Genomic DNA, 11,018 nt, shown 5'->3' on the forward strand with positions numbered 1-11,018 from the left:
GTGAATCTAGTTGATACATTTGAGAGATCAAAATTGAAAAAACTATCATTTTTAATACATACTAAAATGTTATACATATTTTTTAGCTATTTATAGCCATGAGAATTTTTCAAATTTTGTAAATTATTTTGCAGTCAGAAATGCATAAAATAATTTATATGAGAACACATCACAAACGTCTATGCTCAGAATTGTTATTCGTACGCAATAATTTAGGTACGTGAAGTTAGCACTACAAAGTACTCAAAACTTTTCAAAAACATTCCAACAATTCCTACTCGGACTTGTTGGACGTTGTTGGACATTTGTTGGAATTTGTTGGAAAAGTTTAGAAAAGTTACGAGTCTTTGAAGTTTGTAGTGCCAAGTACATGTCCAACACTACAAAGTACTCAAAACTTTTCGAAAACATTCCAACAACTCCTACTCGGACTTGTTGGACGTTGTTGGACATTTGTTGGAATCTGTTGGAAAAGTTTAGAAAAGTTACGAGTCTTTGAAGTTTGTAGTGCCAAGTACATGACCAACACTACAAAGTATTCAAAACTTTTCGAAAACATTCCAACAACTCCTACTCGGACTTGTTGGACATTGTTGGACATTTGTTGGAATTTGTTGGAAAAGTTTAGAAAAGTTATGAGACTTTGAAGTTTGTAGTGCCAAGTACACGACCAACACTATACAAAGTGATCAAAACTTTTCGAAAACATTCCAATAACTTCCACTAGGACTTGTTGGACGTTGTTGGACATTTGTTGGAATTTGTCGGACAATATTAAAAGCCCTACAATATAAACAAAATATAGTGTTGGAATTTGGCATCACATATAACACTTATAAATTAAAAAAATCATATCAAATTAATTTTGGTGCTCGCACTCCCAGTGACTTTTAGAAATCGTCCAACAAACCTATTTTAGTCTATTGAAAAATAAAAAATTTCTCAAACTACCATATATACTAACCATATACCTACTATTGACCATTTAACTATATCTCTAATTAATTTTGAAGTACAAACTCCCAATGATTTATTATTTTTCCTGTGAACCATTGGTACGTAAAAACTGGAGCTAGCTCTGGCGTATGGTATAGGAGTCGAACGGACCTCGTCTATACAAAAAACGATTCTGATGGGAGACAGCCTAGGGTTTTATCATAATATTATACTTTTATACAAACAATTTATAGTTCTGATAATGGGTATGTATTTATTTAAAATATCTATAAAAAAATTTGCTCAGATGTACTTATTTCCGATATTTTTTATTGACAGTTGACTCTCTGCCGAGTGGGAATCCCTAGGTATCGACTGAATAAAAAAATAATTTTTGATGTGTTTTTTTTTTTTGTGTGTGTCTGTGTACAGCATAACTACTCAAAATAATGCTTCAATTACAAACTTTTGGGGGAGTTTTCTGATGTAAAAGTGAATATCCTTGGTGCATTAAGGACGTCAAAAGTAAACATTTTCCAACAGTTTTCAAAAAAATCGAGAAAAACAAAAAAAAAAAAATGACAGAAAAACGGGAATTTTTAAGCAAAATCAGTTTTTGACCAAATAGGTTTTCTCATTTGGTTGTTATTCAAAAACGAATAATTGTAGATGCATGAAAATTGTACTGAATGTTTATATTTTCATTTTCCCATACACCATAAAATTTTGAAAACATTTTGATTTTTGTTTTGAGCTGTTTACAGACATTTTCAGTTTTCTATTTTTTTTTTTTTTATAATTGTCAATAAAATTTTATTTGGTCGGCCAAAAAGTCTGAAAATTTAATACAAGGTTCCAGATATATTGATAGCATAGCAGTTGAAAAATATTGAAAATACATAGGCTCAGTTTTTTTTTTATAAGCATTTAAATTTCAAATTTTGACAACATTTATCAAAATCTCGAAAATTATAAATCATTGTAATTAAAAAATTATAAAATGTTAGGTTTTTATAACTAAGGGTTGAAAATTTAAAACAAAGATCCTCATAAATAATTCATATTGTAACCGAAAAGTCTAAAAAATGTGTAATTCAATTTTTTTTTAAAATATTGTTGTTCATATACCTAGACTGACATATCACCTCCATTCAGAATCGTTTTTCTTATACAATGATATTATATTTTATTATATTACAACTTATTTTATAATTTAAATTTGTTGTTTAGTATATAGTAATATTTATCTTAAAACATTCAATTAATAAAAATATTTTGAAAAAGCCAGGGGGGCAAATGCCCCAGCTTGCCCTTCCCTGCGGGCGCCTATGAATATACAGGTTGAATTTTTCTATCAAACAACACTCATTATTTAAAAATGTATTGACTTCTTTCAAATTTTATTTTTTCAAAATTGTAGATTTACACTCTTCTTGAATTGTTTATTTTTTTTATATTTTTCACCCTTATATTTATTAGATAAGCCACTATCAACTTTTGATTTTCAAATGGTAACCTATACTTAAAATTTTATAAATTAATAAAGCTATTTTTTTTATTAATTATTACGTTAAAATTTCGAATTTAGCGCTAGTAGTTTATGAGTTATAGGTATTTAAAGTTTAGATTGGCAAAGTGGAGTGGTAACCACGCAAAATGTTTGTCCATTGCTCCGTTTGTCTAAAATTTAAATACTTATAACTCATAAATAACTCGTCCTAAATTCGATTTTTATGTATCAAAATTTTTAGAAAAATATTCTGCTTTGGAACGTGAAATTAAAAAACTATGTTGCCATTCAAAAAAGTAAAAAACTTAAAAAATTATAAGGATAAAAAATATTTAAAAATATAATTTTTTAATAAAAGCGTTGGTTTTTAACAACTTGAAATTATGTAAAAAAATATTTTGAAAAAAGTCAATACTTTTTTAAATAATAAGTGTTGTTTGATAAAAGAATCACCCTGTATATATACTTGATTTAACAATAATAATACTTGAAGTAAGAATTTGATATGGATAGTTCTTTAATAAATGTATTTAAATTATTTATAGACATAATTTTAGGGAAGTAAAAACAATTCTACCTATTAGTTTAATGTAGCACTAATACATTTTATCAGTGATATCGATAAAATATGGTTATTTGGGAGTGCGAGCACCAAAATTAATTTGATATGATTTTTTTTATTTATAAGTGTTATATGTGATGCCAAGTTCCAACACTATATTTTGTTTATATTGTAGGGCTTTTAATATTGTCCGACAAATTCCAACAAATGTCCAACAACGTCCAACAAGTCCTAGTGGAAGTTATTGGAATGTTTTCGAAAAGTTTTGATCACTTTGTATAGTGTTGGTCGTGTACTTGGCACTACAAACTTCAAAGTCTCGTAACTTTTCTAAACTTTTCCAACAAATTCCAACAAATGTCCAACAACGTCCAACAAGTCCGAGTAGGAGTTGTTGGAATGTTTTCGAAAAGTTTTGAATACTTTGTAGTGTTGGTCATGTACTTGGCACTACAAACTTCAAAGTCTCGTAACTTTTCTAAACTTTTCCAACAAATTCCAACAAATGTCCAACAACGTCCAACAAGTCCGAGTAGGAGTTGTTGGAATGTTTTCGAAAAGTTTTGAGTACTTTGTAGTGTTGGACATGTACTTGGCACTACAAACTTCAAAGACTCGTAACTTTTCTAAACTTTTCCAACAAATTCCAACAAATGTCCAACAACGTCCAACAAGTCCGAGTAGGAATTGTTGGAATGTTTTTGAAAAGTTTTGAGTACTTTGTAGTGCCAACTTCACGTACCTCAATAATTTATTATTGAATTCAAATATAACACATAACAATATATATTACAGTGAAATGCTTAACAACTACTAACTGTACAGCATATAGCGTTACCTACTTATTTTGCAATGTTTTGTAAAATGTTCAAAACATTTTTAACAGCTTTAAGTCGTATTTTTAAATAGTTATGAAAGTTTACATTTATTCTTTTATTACAGTTATTTCCACAATGTAGTTGTTAAAAAATCCTATACAAATTTCTTATTTCTTTAAAAATTAAAATATGATGATTATTTCACTTTGCTACATTATAAATAAATTGGTATATGATAATTTAAATTAAACGAAAATTTATTTTGGTGTTAAGAAATTTATAGGTATTTGGAATTAATAGTATGTTATTGATATTTATTTTATTTTACATTAAAAAAGAATTTTGTTTTTCAGTAAAAAATCTTTAAAATTGTATACTGTTACTTAGTATTATTATTTTCACTTTTGAAAATTCTATTTTACTTTTACATGTTGATTAGATTCGAAGCGGAGCTGTGCTGCAATATATGAATCTATTGATTTTACAATGATGAGAGTTTTTTTTTATTTTTTGTATCTGTTCACACGATAAGTAGTCGAAGTAATGCTTCGATTTTCAACTTCAGTAACTTTTCTGGTGCAAAAGTGAATCTAGTTGGTGCATTCGAGTACATCTGTATTCATACATCTGTAGTCTTCATAAACGTAGGGAAAAACAAAACAATAACAGAAAAACGTGAATGTTTACGCAATATCAGTTTTCACCAAATCGATTTTGGGTAGATTTTTGTCGGAATTCTAAAAAATAAAATTGTAGATCTAATATATGCATTTTTATGATAGTTTATATACATTATACAGTATACACCTTTTAATAAGTATACACCTTTTAAGTTTTGACTCTTTTTGAGCTTTTTATACTTATATTATTTGAGACATTTATCGTTTGGTCAAGCAATAACTTGAAAAATTTAATAAAGGGATCCTCATAAGTTGTTGATAGTAGGAATTAAAAAAAAAGTTGAATGTAATTTATATTACGAGCGTTTGAAGTAAGAATTTTGACAAAAATCATAAAAATCACTAAAAAATTCCAAAACTATTTTGAATTAGAAATTCATAAAAATTTTTTATTTATATTTAAGTTTTTAAAATTTAATTGATGATTATTATAAATTGACCGAACTTTTACAAAATTAAAAATTCTGGAAAGTCAAATAATGTTTTAATGATATTCTATTTTTTTCGACTTTGGACTCGTATTCACCCATAAATTATCGAATTTTCATCGGATAATTTTCTTATTTTAAATCTATTTCTAATTAAATTTTTCACCAAATGTTTATTTTAACATAAAATATACTTAATATAATTTTGAATCGTTTGAACTTTATTTATAGACGTTTTTAATTAAAATTTTTTTATTTATTTTTTAGTATTCTTTTCCATAATTATCGATTTATAATTTTCCGCTTGGGTCAATAACCTGAAAATTAAATCCAAGCCCAAAGGTATAATGTCAATTTTAGAATATTGTGAAAATATAAAGTATGATATTTTTTTAAAGCATTTAATTATGCTTAATTTTTTATCAAATTATACGAACATTTGTAAATCATGTTGTAGATGCAAATTTACCTATATAGCGTTCAAATGAAATTTTATATTTAAATTGAAAAGAACGATTTTAGTTTTGTTATTTACATATTTCATATACTATTATAATATATAGGCTTACAAATCATCTTCATTCAGAATCGTTTTTTGTTACAATTATCTTTTGTTATTGATTTCAAATAATCATATAATAATTACAAAACATTCATTCAGTGTACCTACCTATATTATACCTACCGCTTTTCTTTTTGCTGAAAACGGTTTTTTTAAATACTACCGAGTAAAAAAAGTCATAGTTTGTCTTAGTTTTTTCTAATTCAATTAATACTTTTTATCCCATTGTTCTGTAGCATTATTCCTCGTGGATGTCTTTCACACAGTCCTTTTTATTAACTGTGAATAAAATATCCCCATTAAAAGGGCTCTCGGTTTTAAAAATTTTTAATTTTAAAATAACTATAATTATGAGTGAATTGCTAGAGGTTTATTTAATCTTGACCTATCTGAATTATTCGAATCAAAATATATTTATTTTACAAGCTTAATTGTATTGTAACTGATTTTATAAATAATAATATAGCTACATATTACAATGTTAAAAAACTTAAATACCTACCCTAACTAGTTTTCGATCAATTTTTGTAGACATATTATTGATATACCTAAAGCTTACCACTAATAGAAAGTACGAGGCCTTTAAAAATTATTAGAACTATAGGTACTTATTGTTTTTAATTTATGGAAACAATACTAAATATTCTAAAGATATTATTCAAATAACCTTTTTTTTAATCAAACATCATTGATCAGTATAATAGTTATATTAAATATTTATGATATTATTATTAATAACTTTCATAAAAACTGACGATCTTCCTATGTTCACATTATTGTTATATAAACTTTCGGAGAATTCTATAAAATGTATTACCTATTTAATGATTGTTTTCATATATATATATATGATATTTAAGATTTTGAGTCAAAGTTATGAGGCCTATATTCAATTATTATTAATTTACATTGATGTATTGTCTTTGTTTCTTTACTTTGATTCATTTTTTCCGTAATATCAATAAATAATTGTATTAGTGCATTCCTTGTTTAAATAATAAACAAAGAAAAGATTCAAAGAAGTTTTTTATGTTTTCATCCTGATAACAATATCAAGGTGGTAATATTAATCAGATTGCCAGTTATATGAAATTAATTAAAGTCACTTTAAACCTGATGAACGATTTTTAACTTTTTTTGTATATAAAATCTTGACTGCCCTGAATTATTATGGAATGTACCTTCCATAAATTCCAGCTATAATTTTTCTTTTGCTTTACCTCAACTAAAAATAATTCATCATATACTTATAAATGCAGTCTACCCAATCGCCAAACGCGTAATATAAATTTCGATTTCGATTTTCGATCTTGTTCTTTGATAAGTTCATGCAATTAAAATTTCAATGATTGATGTATTTATTCTTCATCTAAATCTCTAGTTTTTATCAAATATTTTTATAGGAGTTGTCCTTTGATTATCTCTATTAATAATGGCTACGCGAGTAGAATATTGTGAGGAGCTCAATCCAAAGATTTAAAAACTGCGTTCCAATAGTGCACGATTACTTAACACAGACCCGTTGGGGACTTTGCCCCTCACACACCTTACCCCTCGCCAACATTAATTATATTTTGAATACCACTTTTCAGCTACACATATATTTATATTCTAATTGCAAAGTATTTTGATCACATACGCTAGTCCATAGATAATATGTAGGTATACAATAAATAATAGGAAAAAACAGTGTGATATTTATAATTAAATGAAAAGCAAATTATTAAAATAAAAATGTATGACCATAGAAATGATAATAAATTAATAAACTAATATCAAAAATAATTTTGATACTAAAATTTGCAAGATTTTTTATAGTTTTATATTGAACGTTGGTAAATTGAAATCCACATTTTAATAAAAATTATATTGAACATAATAGTTTGTGCGGCCTCTCCGTTCCTGTAAAAAAATGTAGTTGAGGTGTACGAAAAATAGTAGAGGAGCTCAGTCCCCCTCACACAATTTGAATACTACATAATATAAATATTGTTGTATAAATATTTTTATTTTGTTTTATTAACACAAATTTACCCTTGGCGACATAGGCCATTGGGTTCCAATTTTATTTTTGTAAATTATTTACATCAAAAACTTTATTATTTATACGGTCGTATACATAATATATAGGTACATACCTATACCGATTATACACTATAGGTACTACGCGACGTGTCCCACATGATCTTGAAACATATTATTACAATATATATACATAGACCAATTTATTTTATCAGTGAAGGTGTCTCTCGAGTTTCCGGAATCGACAAAATTTCATATATTTTTCGATTTGTGTTCATTCTAATATAGTATAGGTGTATACCGGATGTCTATAGCAGTCATCCATAACCCTTCTAACATATCTACGTCCACTATATCTACTTTAAAACTTGCAAGACTATTTAATTTATAATTTATTCCTTAAAATATTTTCACATATTATCACCATCCATTTAAAAAGATCGTAAACTTATCTTTTAGATTCTGAGCTGAACGAGGAACGTATTGATTTTACAATGATGTGTGTTTTTTTTATATTTAATTTTTTTTTCTGTCATCACGTTTTGGGGCAGTAAAAATGCTTCCATTTTCGACTTCAGTACCTCGTAAGATCAGAAAGTGAACCTAGTTGGTACTTCGGGGGATCAAAAGTGAAAAATTCTCAATATTTTTCTATAAATAATCGGGATAAACAAACTAAAAATTTAGGTAAAAACGGAAAAATTTACGCACTATCAGTTTTCGACAAAATCGATTTTGGTTTTTGATGTAACTTTAAAACAAACGACCATAGATACATGAAATTTTAACCGAATTTTTATATAAGTATATTCTATCCACCATGCAATTTTCAAAAAATTTCGACTTCAGTTGAACTATTCATAGGCATTTGAAATTTTCGATCATTATTAGTTTTTTTTTAAATTAATATCGATAAAAATTTATTTGTTAGGCAGAAAAGCTTGAAAATTTAATACAAGGCTCTTAACATATTGTTACAATAGCAGTTGAAAAATAAAATAAATTCATAGTCACAATTTTTTTTTTATAAACATTCAAAGTTTGAATTTTGACAAAATACGTAAAAATCACGAAAATTCACAAATTATGTTAAATTAGAAATTCATAAAAAATTTTCTTTTTAAATCTAAGATTTCAAAATTGAATAGAAGATTCTATACAAGTTTTTCAATCTTTATCACAAATAAAAATTCCACCGGAAATTCAAATTACATTTTTATGAGCATTTGAAATTTAAATTTTTACAACATTGGATTTTCACTTTTAGCGATTTCCTTATTTTGGTGTAACTCTAAAACAAATGACCGCAGATACTTGAAATTTTCACTGAATATTTATCTAGGTATTTGAAATATTTGATAAAATTTTCAAAATATTTAGATTTGTTTTGAGCTGTTTACTTTTTTAGTTTTTTTTTCTATAAATATCGATAAAAATTTATTTGTTCGGTAGAAAAGCTTGAAAATTTAATAAAAGGCTTCTACCACATTGTAACAATAGCAGTTAAAAAATATTAAAAGTTCGTAGGCACAATTTTTTTTATAAGCATTTAAAGTTCAAATTTTGACTAAATACGTAAAAATTACGGCGATGTTCAAATTATCTTAGATAGAAATTCATAAAAGTTTTTCTTTTTAATTCTAAGATTTGAAAATTTAATACAAGGCTCCTAACATATTTTTACAATAGCAGTTGCAAAATAAAAGGAATACATAGTCATAATTTTTTTTAAGCATTCAAAGTTTGAGTTTTGACAACATATTATGTAAAAATCACCAAAATTCACAAATTATTTTAAGCTAGAAATTCATAAAAAATTTTCTTTTTAAATCTAAGATTTGAAAATTTAATACAAGTTTCCTTACCAGTTTGTCAATCTTTATCACAAATAAAAAGTCCACCGGAAATTCAAATTAAATTTTTATGAGCATTTGAAATTTAAATTTTTACAACATTGGATTTCCACTGGATTTCACATTTAGTGATTATCTTAATTTGGTGTAACTCTAAAAGTCTAAAACAAATGACCGCAGATACTTGAAAATTTCTCTGAATGTTTATATAGACATTTTATATATTCGATAACATTATCAAAATTATTTAGATTTGTTTTGAGCTGTTTACTGACATTTTAATTTTTCAACTTTTTTAGTTTTTTTTTCTATAAATATTGATAAAAATGTATTTGGTTGGTAGAGAAACTTTAAAATTTAGTACAAGGCTTCTAACACATTTTAACAATAGCAGTTGAAAAATAAAATAAATTCATAGTCACAATTTTTTTTTTACAAGGATTCAAAGTTTGAATTTTGACAACATACGTAAAAATCACGAAAATGCATAAATTATTTTATGCTAGAAATTCATAAGAAATGTTCCTTCTATACCTAAGATTTGAAAATTTAATACATAGCTCCTATCATATTTTTACAATAGCAATTGAAAAATAAAAGAAATGCGTAGTCACCGTTTTATTTTACAAGTATTCAAAGTTTGAATCTAGGCAATAAACGTAAAAATCACGTAAATTCGCAAATTATTGTAAGCTAAAAATTCATAAAAATTTTTCTTTTTAAATCTAAGGGTTAAAATTTTTTAATTATCTATAATTTATCCTAGACAGATAAACCGTCTCCGCTCAGAATCGTTTTTCGTATACAAATATACAATGATATAATATTATTGGATTTAAATTTAATTCCATCCATTACAGTAAACCCACTTATAACCTATACGCTGTACAGCAGAGCGATATCCACGACTTACCCGCTTTTTTTATTTTGAGTGCAGGTCAACCGATTAAATGACTTTCAATCATCTTGTGGTCTTCTAAATACAAATACATAATATTTACATTAATTATTGGTTTGAGAAAAAAATAGCTACGACGAGAACGTAGGTACCTGGCGACCGGTGTGACACCCTGCAGTTTAATATATAGATGCTGTATATGGTTTGGATGTCAGAGGTATGTAATAATAATATTGTACACTAACCACTTTTGCCATTCCCGGGGGTCTTCTCTATATAGACTACACATTCGCATCCGAATAACCATTTGGCATAATATTATATTATATATGGGTACTGTATGTAATATATATGTATGTGAATAGGATATACCTCACAGCTTATATTCAAAACATGTAAGCTTGCACGTAGGAAATATTGTATACAAATTCCTATGTACAAAATATAATATTATATATATATATATGGGTATTGACTCAGACTCATCAGAGGATAATAGGCATACACGTATAATGTATGTTATTATTATTAATATAATATATATAAGTACGTGTACGATCGTCGGACGTTCCATATTATGTGGAGTACGATTTGAAACGAAATTAACGACAATGTATCGGATGACCAAAATATCGCGAAACCAATACATCCCAAGGGAATAATTTCGCGTGTGAATTATCGCATGGAAAAAACATAACGTCTTAATACAATAGAGTAGCAGTATAATTTTACTTTTTTCATCCCAACTG

This window comes from Diuraphis noxia, unplaced genomic scaffold (assembly GCF_037042655.1).
Source record: "Diuraphis noxia isolate RWA-SAM2 unplaced genomic scaffold, SU_Dnox_SAM2 contig0001, whole genome shotgun sequence".
NCBI lineage: Eukaryota > Metazoa > Arthropoda > Insecta > Hemiptera > Aphididae > Diuraphis > Diuraphis noxia.